The 13,399-nt window shown below is 46.5% G+C and overlaps 1 protein-coding gene across 1 annotated transcript in view; it reads right to left on the bottom strand.

Annotated features, from left to right (window-relative positions):
• The window catches only part of ANKRD13C (ankyrin repeat domain 13C), a 294,697-nt gene that overhangs the window by 164,833 nt on the left and 116,465 nt on the right, over window positions 1-13,399 (bottom strand). The gene's annotated exons all lie outside the window — the stretch shown is intronic.

The following is a 13,399-nucleotide window of genomic DNA, read 5'->3' as shown; positions in this document are numbered from 1 at the left end:
TGGTAGTTCTACTGTTTGATTTAAGTGGAACGGTGAGATAACTTTTGGTAAGAATTTTGGATTGGTTCTTAGAACTACCTTATTTTTGTGTATTTGAATAAATGGTTCCTGTATAGTAAACGCCTGAATTTCACTTACTCTTCTTAGAGATGTAATGGCAATGAGAAATGCAACTTTCCACGTTAGGTATTGTATTTCGCAAGAATGCATGGGTTCGAAAGGTGGACCCATGAGTCTTGTTAAGACAATGTTGAGGTTCCATGAAGGAACAGGTGGTGTTCTTGGTGGTATAATTCTCTTTGGGCCTTCCATAAATGCTTTAATGACAGGTATTCTAAACAGTGAAGTTGATTGAGTAATCTGCAGGTATGCAGATATTGCTGCGAGATGTATCTTTATGGAAGAGAAGGCCAGATTTGATTTCTGCAAATGTAGTAAGTATCCTACTACATCCATTGGAGATGCATGTAATGGTTGAACTTGATTATTATGGCAGTAGCAAACAAATCTTTTCCATTTACTTGCATAGCAGTGTCTAGTGGATGGCCTTCTAGCTTGTTTTATGACCTCCATACATTCTTGTGTGAGGTTTAAGTGTCCAAATTCTAGGATTTCAGGAGCCAAATTGCTAGATTCAGCGATGCTGGGTTTGGATGCCTGATCTGTTGTCTGTGCTGTGTTAACAGATCTGGTCTGTTGGGTAGTTTGACATGAGGCACTACTGACAGGTCTAGTAGTGTTGTATACCAAGGTTGTCTTGCCCATGTAGGTGCTATTAGTATAAGTTTGAGTTTGTTTTGACTCAATCTGTTTACTAGATATGGAAGAAGAGGGAGAGGGGGAAAAGCGTACGCAAATATCCCTGACCAATTCATCCATAGAGCATTGCCTTGAGACTGCTGGTGTGGGTACCTGGATGCGAAGTTTTGGCATTTTGCGTTCTCTTTTGTTGCAAATAGGTCTATTTGAGGTGTTCCCCAAATTTGGAAGTAAGAGTTTAGAATTTGGGGGTGAATCTCCCATTCGTGTACTTGTTGGTGATCCCGAGAGAGATTGTCTGCTAGCTGATTTTGGATCCCTGGAATAAACTGTGCTATTAGGCGAATGTGGTTGTGAATTGCCCACTGCCATATCCTTTGTGCTAGGGGAGACAGTTGTGTCGAGTGTGTTTCCCCCCCTGTTTGTTTAGATAATACATTGTTGTCATGTTGTCTGTTTTGACAAGAATGTATTTGTGGATTATGATGGGTTGAAATGCTTTCAACGCTAGGAATACTGCTAACAATTCGAGGTGATTTATATGAAACCTTTTTTGATGTACGTCCCATTGTCCTTGGATGCTGTGTTGATTGAGGTGTGCTCCCCACCCTGTCATGGAAGCATCTGTAGTTATCACGTATTGTGGCACTGGGTCTTGGAAAGGCCGCCCTTTGTTTAAATTTATACTGCTCCACCATTGAAGCGAGATGTATGTTTGGCGGTCTATCAACACCAGATCTAGAAGTTGACCCTGTGCATGTGACCATTGTGATGCTAGGCACTGTTGTAAGGGCCTCATGTGTAATCTTGCGTTTGGGACAATGGCTATGCATGAGGACATCATGCCTAGGAGTTTTAACACCATCTTTGCATGTATTTTTTGTGTTGGATAAATGGCTTGTATGACTTTGTAATTTTTGTTAACCCTTTGTGGACTTGGAGTGGCTATCCCTTTTGTTGTGTTGATTGTCGCTCCCAAGTATTGCTGTGTTTGGCACGGCAGAATGTGTGACTTTGTATAGTTGATGGAGAACCCTAGTTTGTAGAGGGTTTGTATGACAATCTGTGTGGTGTGAACACCTTGTTAGGGAGTTGGTCTTGATTAGCCAATCGTCTAGGTAGGGGAACACGTGTATTTGCTGCCTTCTGATATGTGCAGCTACTATTGCTAGACATTTTGTAAAGACTCTCGGTGCGGTTGTTATACCGAACGGCAACACTTTGAATTGGTAATGTATTCCCTTGAATACGAACCTTAGGTATTTCCTGTGCGAGGGATGTATCGGTATGTGGAAATACGCGTCTTTTAGATCTAAGGTTGTCATGTAGTCTTGCTGTCTCAACAGTGGTCCTGTAGCGTGACCATGTGAAAGTGTTCCGATTTGATGTAGGTGTTTAGTGTTCTGAGATCTAAGATTGGTCTCAGTGTTTTGTCTTTTTTCGGTATTAGAAAGTACAGTCAGTAAACTCCTGTGTTTCTTTGTGGACCTGGTACGAATTCTATTGCGTCTTTTTGTAGTAATGCTTGAACTTCCAGATCTAGCAGGTCTAAATGCTGTTTTGACATATTCTGTGTTTTTGGTGGGACGTTTGGAGGGAGTTGGAGAAATTCTATGCAATAACCATGCTGGATAATTGCTAAGACCCAAGTGTCTGTTGTTATCTCCTCCCAAAATTTGTAGAACTGGCTTAGTCTTCCCCCCACTGGTGTTGTGTGAAGGGGTTGAGTGACTTGTGAGTCACTGTTTGGTTGGCGGGGTTTTGGGACCCTGAAATTTTCCCCGGTTTCTAGGGAATTGTCCCCCTCTGTATTGGCCCCGAAAGCCTCCTCTTTGGTACTGTCCCTGGTAGGTAGACAGTGTTGTTTGTGAGGTACTAGCTTGTGTGGTTTGACCTCGAAACCCTCCTCTGAAGGTTGGTTTGCGAAACGTGCCAAAAGTGCCTCTGCCCTGCGGGGAATAGAGTGCGCCCATGGCCTTAGCTGTGTCAGTATCTTTTTTCAATTTTTCAATTGCCGTGTCCACTTCAGGTCCAAACAATTGTTGTTCATTGAACGGCATATTGAGCACTGCCTGTTGCATCTCAGGTTTGAAGCCGGATGTGCGCAACCATGCGTGCCTCCTTATGGTTACCGCGGTATTTATTGTTCTTGCAGCTGTATCCGCTGCATCCATAGAGGAACGTATTTGGTTGTTGGAGATATTTTGTCCCTCCTCAACCACTTGTTTTGCCCGTTTCTGGAATTCTTTGGGTAGATGCTCGATGAGATGCTGCATCTCGTCCCAATGGGCTCTGTCATATCGCGCTAGGAGCGCCTGCGAGTTAGCGATGCGCCACTGGTTTGCAGCTTGTACTGCAACCCTTTTCCCAGCTGCGTCGAATTTGCGGCTCTCCTTGTCTGGAGGTGGTGCGTCGCCTGATGTGTGCGAGTTGGCTCTTTTACGAGCTGCTCCTACGACAACTGAATCTGGTGGCAGTTGTGATGTGATAAAAGCAGGGTCTGTGGGCGGTGCTTTATATTTCTTCTCCACCCTTGGAGTTATTGCTCTGCTTTTGACAGGTTCTTTAAAGATCTGTTTAGCGTGCCTTAGCATTCCCGGGAGCATAGGAAGGCTTTGATAATTACTATGGGTGGAGGAGAGGGTGTTGAAAAGGAAGTCATCCTCGACAGGCTCTGAGTGTAACGACACGTTATGGAACTCTGCTGCCCTAGCTACCACCTGTGCATACGCTGTACTGTCTTCAGGTGGTGAGGGCTTAGTAGGGTACGACTCAGGGCTATTGTCTGATACTGGGGCGTCATAGAGATCCCACGCATCCTGGTCATCTTGGCTCATAGTGGTATAAGCTGGTGAATGTGACGGAGTCTGTGCCGGTGATGTACGAGTTACCGGTGGTGGAGAGGGTGGTGGAGTTACCTTCTTTACCACTTTTGCTTGTGGTGTCTTTTCTTGTGGTTGGAAATCGAGTTTCCTTTTCCTCCTGATTGGGGGAAGAGTGCTGATCTTTCCTGTACCACTTTGTATGAAGATCCGCTTTTGGGTGTGGTCTACATCTGTGGTTTGTAAATCTTCCTCAAACCTGTGTTTGCGCATTTGGGAGGACAGTGATTGTTCCTCTGAGTACGAACTGACTGTCGGTTCGGTTGCTGGTCGTTTAGGCACCGAAACCGTGTCTTTTGTTGTTTTCGGCTCCAACGAGATTTTCCTTTTTTTCGGTGTCAAACTTTCTCGGCGTCGACCATCTTCGGTGCCGCTGTCTCTGTGCCGAGCAGCCTCGGTGGTGCTGTTTTGGTGTCGACCCTTTTCTGCAGCACTTTCTCGGTCCCGAGATTGCTGCGTGCCTGTGTCTCGACCCGAGTCGGACGACCTCGGCACCAGTTCGCCTTTTTTTGGTGCCGATGGACGGTCACCTACTTTATGGGTTGAGCCATGGCCTGTTGGCAGTGGCGTCCCCTGGGCTTTGTCTGTTTTCCAGTGTGGTGCTTGCTTCGACGTCTTACTCACGGTTTCTTCGACGTCGAATTCTTCCGAGTCCGATTCATGGATGGAGAAGGCTTCTTCTTCTTCTCCCTGTTCCTCGAACCCTCGTTGTCCTGTCGGCGTGGACACCATCTGCAACCGTCTGGCTCTTCGGTCACGGAGCGTTTTTCTCGACCGAAACGCTCGACAGGCCTCACACGTTTCTTCCTTGTGCTCGGGTGACAGGCACAAGTTACAGACCAAATGTTGGTCTGTATAGGGATATTTACTGTGGCATTTAGGACAGAATCGGAACGGGGCCCGTTCCATCAGTGTCGATGTTGCACGCGGTCGGGCCGACCAGGCCCCGACGGGGGATCGAAATTACCCCGAAGGGCTACCGGAGCTCTTCAGGATTCGGTGTCGATTCTAATCTAACCCGATACCGAACGAAACAATATCGACGTAGTTTTCCGAAGTTATGACTATCTTTCCGTCCCGAAACACGGAGCGAAAAGGAACACGTCCGAACCCGATGGCGGAAAAAAAACAATCGAAGATGGAGTCGACACCCATGCGCAATGGAAACAAAGGAGGAGGAGTCCCTCGGTCTCGTGACTCGAAAAGACTTCTTCGAAGAAAAACAACTTGTAACACTCCGACCCAACACCAGACGGCGGACTATGCACAGCATGTGTATCTGCAGCTACACATGCCACCGAACATACACTTTACCGACTGCTCTAAACATAAATGTGCCCTTAACATAAAATATCAAGCCGCTGACAAGGTGTGACTACCAGGGTAACTTTAAAATAGCAGTATGATGGTACATCATTCCATAAAGGCTGCAACCAGTAAACAGTCCCTCTTCAGTAGTACAATCACTTGAATAGAAAAGGCCGAAACATCAGACAACTAAGTGATAATGCACTTAACTGCACTCCCCAAATGCTATAATAACCCAGATGCCGATCACTAGGGTTAAAAGAAGAAGCACAGTACAGAAGGTAAGCCTCTCTATGGTGCATATAGAAGGCCACTTGTGAATCTATTAAACCTATCAACGCTGGAGAAGTGTAGTTACAAATAAGTAACGTATCCAGCACTGGACCTTTTTATACATTTACATGCTTCAGAGCAGCAAGCACTATGATATCAGTATTGTATGGACAGAGTGTCTTCCCTTAATGGGAAAGACATCAAAGAACTGCCTGTATCACCACTGTGCCTGTCAGCATTCGGAGGCAGCACCCAAATCTGAGGCGGTGCTGCAAGGAACCTTAAATAGTATATTGCTATCATTTGAAGACTATTAGGTCTATTGACACTAGCATGTTCTGTCTGGGGTATTCCTTTGGGTCTTCTCCTTAGGGCAGCCATACTGTGGCTCGTTTTACAACCATTCTTCATCTTTGAAGTGTTGATAATGTGAATAGAGGTATCCTGCCTGTTCCTCCAAGACCCTGGACAATGAGCTGTGTAGGACTGCAAATGGTACCACATCAGCTCACATAGTGCAGTTTTTAGCACTACTGACTGCACCTATTACCTTTGTGACTAACCAAAGTAAGTATGTGGAGTTATTGGTGTGGCATCGGCACCCACATTTATCAGAGAGGTCAAGGGGGAAAGATGTTGACATAGAGATAGCCATCAGTACAATTATGTTCGATGGAAGGATCGCCTGCAATGACAGAGCAATTTGGAAGCAGAGGGAGGCGCATGACAAGGTGAAGGGGAAGACCTGGTCGACAACGCTTTCTTTAATGTGACTTTGCATGGATTTTGGCTGAAATCTTATTGGCTTTAGGTGAAAGGCAGGAGACTTTGAGGCACAGAAGAAGGCACTTACAGGCAGAGGTTTGGAAGATTAAAAAGCTAATTCTGCAGAAACGTTTTCTTTTTTCTATACTTATTTTAGATTCCTGCTGTTCCCCTTATGTGGCATGTTTCCAGGTTTCTGAGCGGTGCTTTGCAAATTCATATTAAAGGTTTGAGGAAATCTTTCTGCAGATTTTGCATCTGCTTATGAGTTCAGCACAGCCAAAAAACGCAAGTTTTATGTGGCTTGTCCATGTATAACCTGAGCTTTCTACAGCCTCGGAAGCCATGAAGACATCTTCCATTGGTGCTATGCGCTGACATAAGTGCCAGGTCCCTTCCCACCAAGCTTCAAAAGGGAGCCCCTCCTGTGTTGGTTCCAGAAGTCTGGGCTTCACTCTTTGTTCAGTGGGCTTGGGCTGCACATGCCCATGTGCAGTGTGGCAGCTAATTATCAGAGACAGATTCCCGGCTCCCCCAACCCCTTCTTTCCAAGGAACTGAGTCAAACACTGACAGGAGACTACCCACATTTATGCATGAATGGACTAAAGTAGAACATTTTTGCAGAAAGAAATCACAACACTGACTAAAAGAACAGATTATTTAGAAAATGAGGTGCAACAGAATCAAACCACAGTCTTGGGAAATCCAGTGATAGTATAGTTGACCCTTCAGAGTTTATGGTAAACTTAATACCTAAGTGGCTGGACCTACATAGAGCATGAACCTTTTTATGTTCACAGGGGCTACAAAATGATGGCACATGTACACAAATGTGAGCTAAAAGTATGCAGTAGGAAAAAAATAATACATGATGTGATGGACACGAGGGGCTAAGAAACAACACCAAGAAGGTGTAAATGCCCATCTAAAAATTAGGGGTACTACCATTACAGCAGGGAAAAACTAACTAGCTCTGATAAAATAAAAGTCAGGCACACACTTATCATAAAATGTCCACATATATATGTAATACTTTGATGAAATATTGCATGGCAATTATGTTGCTCCATGGACACAGTCTGACCCTGTAAATCTGTAACTTATTCCCTCCTCACTTTTTCTTATCTCCTAAAATGCATCGCAATGCTACTTATAGTTGTCTGAAAAAAACAGTAATAGTGTGCACAGCCTTGAGAAAGGCGTCTAAAAAGACTGGAACACACAGTCAAAGATTATTTTTTTAGCCATCTAACCTTTGAAAAATGAAAGAGTTCACACTACTCTGAGCATATGATGTTTTCCCTGTATGAGAGGAGAAGATGAGGACTGGGCGTGTCTGTTGGTACCCTCGTCTCCTCCGCTATCTTCTTTTTCTATATTCTCGGCTCCTCTCCCTTCGGCGTCCTCTTCTCTTTCCGCGCGCGCCACGCGTAGTCCTTCTTTACTTTTTAAACTCTCGGGAACCTGGATATCCGGCGGTTTTGCCCTCCTCTGCTCGCTCCGCTCTTCGTCCTTTTGCAGGTAAGTTTTCGGGAATCCGGATGTCCAGATTCCTGGTTTCAGTAGATTCGGTCGCTGCAAGACCTCCGGAGCGCCGTTCCGCTCTGGATTCGGCGCTGGATGTAGCCGGGAAGTCCGCCACCCGGCTACACTTCCCTTCCCAAGGACGGGACTGATACAGTTCCGATGCTCCAGGAAAACGGGACAAATAGTCTGCAGTACACTGGAGATCACCTGGAATGTGCCGGACCTGAAAAGAAAAGGGTTGGAGTTCCATAAACCATCTGAGGATGCGTGAGTTGGTGTTCTTGTTGGAGGCCAACCAAGTGAGAGGTGCATGGTCTGTATACAGAATAAAGGGATGTCCTAAGAGGTAGTATTGTAGGTTCTCAATGGCCCACTTGATGGTGAGACACTCCCTCTCGATTACTGGATAACGCCGTTCGCTAGCCAACAACTTCCTATTAATGAATACAATGGGATGGTTATGACCATCCTAGTCCATTTGAGACAATACTGCTCCTAATCCAACGTCTGAGGCATCTGTTTGAAGGTGAAAGACTTTATTAAAGTCGGGCACTTTAAGATTGGTTCAGTCGTGAGGCAGTATTTTAGGTGTTGAAAACTAGACAGTTGATCTGCTGTCAAGCCTGATATTTTGGATGGTTGTTTTTTTTGTAACAGGTCTGTAAGGGGTGCTGCTAATGTGAAATATCTGGGTATGAACCGTCGGTAATAGCCTATTAAGCCCAAAAAACAACAGAGCTCTTTCTTTGTTGTTGGAATAGGCACCTGTTGGATGGCCTCTACTTTATTTTTCTGAGGTCGTAGCTGTCCCTTCCCTATAAAATACCCGAGGTATGCGATGTGATCATGGGCCAGATGACACTTTTTTGGATTAGCTGTGAGACCTGCTGAGTGTAGAACATGGAAAACACGGTTTAGATGGTCAAGATGGTCTTCCCACGTTTCACTAAAGACCACTATATCATCGAGATAGGCGGCTGCGCAATTTTGGAGGGGTCTTAAGAGGTGGTCCATTAACCTTTGAAAGGTAGCCGGAGCACCATGCAGGCCAAACAGCAGTACTGTGAACTGGTAAAGCCCTGAGGATGTTGAGAAAGCAGTCTTTTCCCGGTCTGCTGGAGCTAGAATTATTTGCCAATATCCTTTTGTTAGATCGAGAGTTGACATATACTGGGCCTTGCTTAACTTCTTGAGCGAATCGTCGACTCGGGGAATGGGTATGTATCAAAAAGGGATATGGCATTCAACCGGCGAAAGTCAATACAGAAAGGGATAGAACCATCCGGTTTCGGTACTAGTACGACAGAGTGAACACCAACGGCTAACAGATGGTTCTATCACTTTCATTTGTAGCATGGTCTTTACTTCTTGCTCAATTAGATGTCGGCGGGCCTCTGGGATACGGTAGGGTTGTAGTCATACTATCCGGGATTCTAATATGATGATGCATTAAATTTGTTTTACTGGGTTTTCCTGAAAATAAGCTATTATGTTGAGCCAAGAGGTAATCTAGCTGTCTTTGTTGGTGTTCTGTGATATTGGGATTAATTTGGGGCCGTTCTGAGGATGTATCCGGGTTGGTGGGGCATAATTCAATATATAAAGATTTCTCGGGTGTTATTAGAAAACCCGTAGCTGTAGGGGTTACAGACATAGTGGGCTCCTCCCACTTATTTAGCAAGTTGATATGATAGATTTGTACTCGTTTTGGGTTCTTTCATAATTCTATGAGGTAGGTAACAGGAGAGACCGGTTTTAATACTGTATAGGGACCCTGCCATTTGGCTAATAGTTTATTGTCGGAAGTGGGACGTAATATGAGAACTTTATCGTTGGGTTGGAGATGTCTTGTTTTCGTACCCTGGTCGTAATACTTCTTTTGTTTGCTCTGGGCTTTCTCCATACGACTGCGCACGTCTTCCCATACTGTTTGCAATTGGAACTTAAGTTTGTGTACATAGTCTAATAAGGGTTTTTCACTTTCTATCTCAGCCGCCATATCAAATAGACTGCGGGGTTGTCGCCCAAAGACGAGTTCGAAAGGACTATGTAGAGGCTTGTTCATGGGACCTTATGGCGTAGAGAACCAGTGGGAGCTTTCGGTCCCAGTCTCGCCCTGATTCTGAGACTGTTTTCTTCAATAATTACTTTATTGTACGATTATACCTTTCAACTAGGCCATCGGTTTGGGGATTGTAAGGAAATGGCTCCCTATTGCAGTTACCCCCCACTTTTTGCCTGAAACTGATGCTGACTTGACTGAGAAGTGTGCTGGGACCCTGCTAACCAGGGCCCAGCACCAGTGTTCTTGCACCTAAAATGTACCATTGTTTCCACAATTGGCACACCCCTGGCACACAGATAAGTCCCTTGTAAAAGGTACCAGTGGTACCAAGGGCCCTGTGACCAGGGAAGGTCCCTAAGGGCTGCAGCATATGTTGTGCCACCCTAAGGGACCCCTCACCTAACACATGCACACTGCCATTGCAGATTGCCTTTTTCTCCCCACCAACACACACAAAGTCGACATGGCATCCCCCTCAGGATGCCATGCACACAAAATACTGCCTGTGGCATAGGTAACTCACCCCTCTAGCAGGCCTTACAGCCCTACGGCAGGGTGCACTATACCACAGGTGAGGGCATAGCTGCATGAGCAATATGCCCCTACAGTGTTTATTCTTAGACATTGTAAGTACAGTTGTGGCCATATTAAGTATATGGTCTGGGATTTTGTCAAAAACTAACTCCATAGCTCCATAATGGCTACACTGAATACTGCGAAGTTTGGTATCAAACTTCTCAGAAGAATAAACCCACACTGATGCCAGTGTTGGATTTATTAGAAAATGCACACCTGTATTTTACCCAATTATTCAGTGCAGGACGGACTGGTCTGTGCTAGCCTGCTGCTGAGAGACGAGTTTCTGACCCCATGTGGTGAGGGCCTTTGAGCCCTCGTAGGCCAGAAACAAAGCCTGCTCTGGATGGAGGTGCTTCACACCTCCCCCTGCAGGAACTGTAACACCTAGCAGTGAGTCTCAAAGGCTCAGGCTTTGTGTTACAATGCCCCAGGGAACTCCAGCTAGTGGAGATGCCCGCCCCACTGGACACAGCCCCCACATTTGGTGGCAAGTCCAGGGGAGATAATGAGAAAAACAAGGAGGAGTCACCAACCAGTCAGGACAGACTCTAAGGTGTCCTGCCTTTAGAAATCCTCCATCTTGATTTTGGAGGATTCCCCCAATAGGAATAGGGATGTGCCCCCCTCCCCTCAGGGAGGAGGCACAAAGAGGGTGTAGCCAACCTCAAGGACAGTAGCCATTGGCTACTGCCCTCCCAGACCTAAACACACCCCTAAATTCAGTATTTAGGGGCTCCCCAGAACCTAGGAAACTAGATTCCTGCAACCTGAAGATGAAGAAGGACTGCTGACCTGATGCCCTGAGAGAAGACAGAGACAACAACTGCTTTGGCCCCAGCCCTACCAGCCTGTCTCCCCATTTCAAGAAAAACTGCAACAGCGACGCATCCCCCAGGGTCCAGCGACCTCTGAAGCCTCAGAGGACTACCCTGCATCTAAAAGGACCAAGAAGCTTCTGAGAACAGCGGCCCTGTTCAACAAACCTGCAACTTTGCAACAAAGAAGCAACTTTTAAAGACCACACGTTTCCCGCCGGAAGTGTGAGACTTTCCACTCTGCACCGACGCCCTGGCGCGACCTGCGGAAAACTAACTCTACAGGGAGGACTCCCCGGCGACTGCAAGCCCGTGAGTAGCCAGAGTTGACCCCTCCTAAGCCCCCACAGCGACACCTGCAGAGGAAATCCAGAGGCTCCCCCTGACCACGACTGCCTGATTCAAGGAACCCGACGCCTGGAAACCACCCTGCACCCGCAGCCCCCAGGACCTGAAGGAACCGAACTCCAGTGCAGGAGCGACCCCAGGCGACCTTCTGCCTAGCCCAGGTTGTGGCTACCCTGAGGAGCACCCCCTGTGCCTGCCTGCATCGTTGAAGAGACCCCCGGGTCTCCCCATTGATCTCTATTGAAAACCCAACGCATGTTTGCACTCTGCACCCAGCCGCCCCTGTGCCGCTTAGGGTGTACCTTCTGTACCCGCTTGTGCAGAGACGCCTGCAGAGGGAATCCCGAGGCTTCCCCTGACCGCGACTGCCTGCTTCAAAGACCCGACGCCTGGTAAAGACACTGCACCCGCAGCCCCCAGGACCTGAAGGATCCAACCTCCAGTGCAGGAGCGACCCCCAGGTGGCCCTCTCCCTTGCCCAGGTGGTGGCTACCCCGAGGAGCCTCCCCCTTGCCTGCATCGCTGAAGAGCCCCCTTGGTCTCCCATTGAATCCTATTGTGAACCCGACGCCTGTTTGCACACTGCACCCGGCCGCCCCCGTGCCGCTGAGGGTGTACTTTTTGTGTTGACTTGTGTCCCCCCCGGTGCCCTACAAAACCCCCCTGGTCTGCCCTCCGAAGACGCGGGTACTTACCTGCTGGCAGACTGGAACCGGGGCACCCCCTTCTCCATTGAAGCCTATGCGTTTTGGGCACCACTTTGACCTCTGCACCTGACCGGCCCTGAGCTGCTGGTGTGGTAACTTTGGGGATGCTCTGAACCCCCAACGGTGGGCTACCTTGGACCCAACTTTGAACCCTGTAGGTGGTTCACTTACCTGCAAAACTAACAAACACTTACCTCCCCCAGGAACTGTTGAAAATTGCACGGTCTAGTTTTAAAATAGCTTATTGCCATTTTTGCCAAAACTGTACATGCTATTGTGATTATTCAAAGTTCCTAAGATACCTGAGTGAAATACCTTTCATTTAAAGTATTGTTTGTAAGTCTTGAACATGTGGTTCTTAAAATAAGCTAAGAAAAGATATGTTTCTATATAAAAACCTATTGGCCTGGAATTGTCTTTGAGTGTGTGTTCCTCATTTATTGCCTGTGTGTGTGCAACAAATTCTTAACACTACCCTCCGATAAACCTACTGCTCGACCACACTACCACAAAATAGAGCATTAGAATTATCTCTTTTTGCCACTATCTTACCTCTAAGGGGAACCCTTGGACTCTGTGCATGCTATTTCTTACTTTGAAATAATACATACAGAGCCAACTTCCTACAGGGATGATATACCGAGGTTTTGAGTTGTTTGACTCCTAAAGTCTTACAGAAGTGTGCCATAAAGGACGACATAAATGGTGTACCTTGATCAGTTAAGATTTCATTGGGAAACCCAACCCTGGCAAAGAAGCCAATTGTGGCTTGGGCTACATTTCTGGGTGTCATGCTAGTGAGAGGTATGGCTTCTGGATACCTGGTGGCATAATCAACGAGAACTAAAATGTATGCGTGTCCTTTCGTGGATGGGAGGAGGGGGCCTATCAAGTCCATTCCAACTCTAGAAAAGGGGATGTCTATTATTGGTAAGGGTTGTAATGGTGCTTTTCTCTGGGGTCCTGGGTCTACTAGTTGACATTTGGGACATTGTGTCCCCCTCCCGGCTGATTGTGAGCAAGATAGAGCACCTGTGTACAGTAGGGTTCGGGTACCACTAATTGTCTTTTCTCACTATTATCATGTCTGATGACTCGGTACAGGAGGTTTTTGTAGATAAGGAAATATGGACCCACCTCGTCCGTACTTTGTTTTGGCTGCTTTCCATGCATTCTGGAGAGATGGATCCTCCAAGACATATTTATAGATATAGAAACAAAATCAGCCAGGGTACCTTTAAAGAGAGCCAAGACCTGAGATACCCAAATGTTATACAAACAGCTGAAAACAAACAATATGAGTTATACACAGATGATCATAGTATATTGCTAATTAGAGGGTCTGACAGCCGTAGACCTTTTTCTAACA

This window comes from Pleurodeles waltl, chromosome 4_2 (genome assembly GCF_031143425.1).
Source record: "Pleurodeles waltl isolate 20211129_DDA chromosome 4_2, aPleWal1.hap1.20221129, whole genome shotgun sequence".
Lineage (NCBI taxonomy): Eukaryota > Metazoa > Chordata > Amphibia > Caudata > Salamandridae > Pleurodeles > Pleurodeles waltl.
Note: the sequence above shows the minus strand (reverse complement) of the source record. Positions and strands in the feature narration are given on the sequence as shown.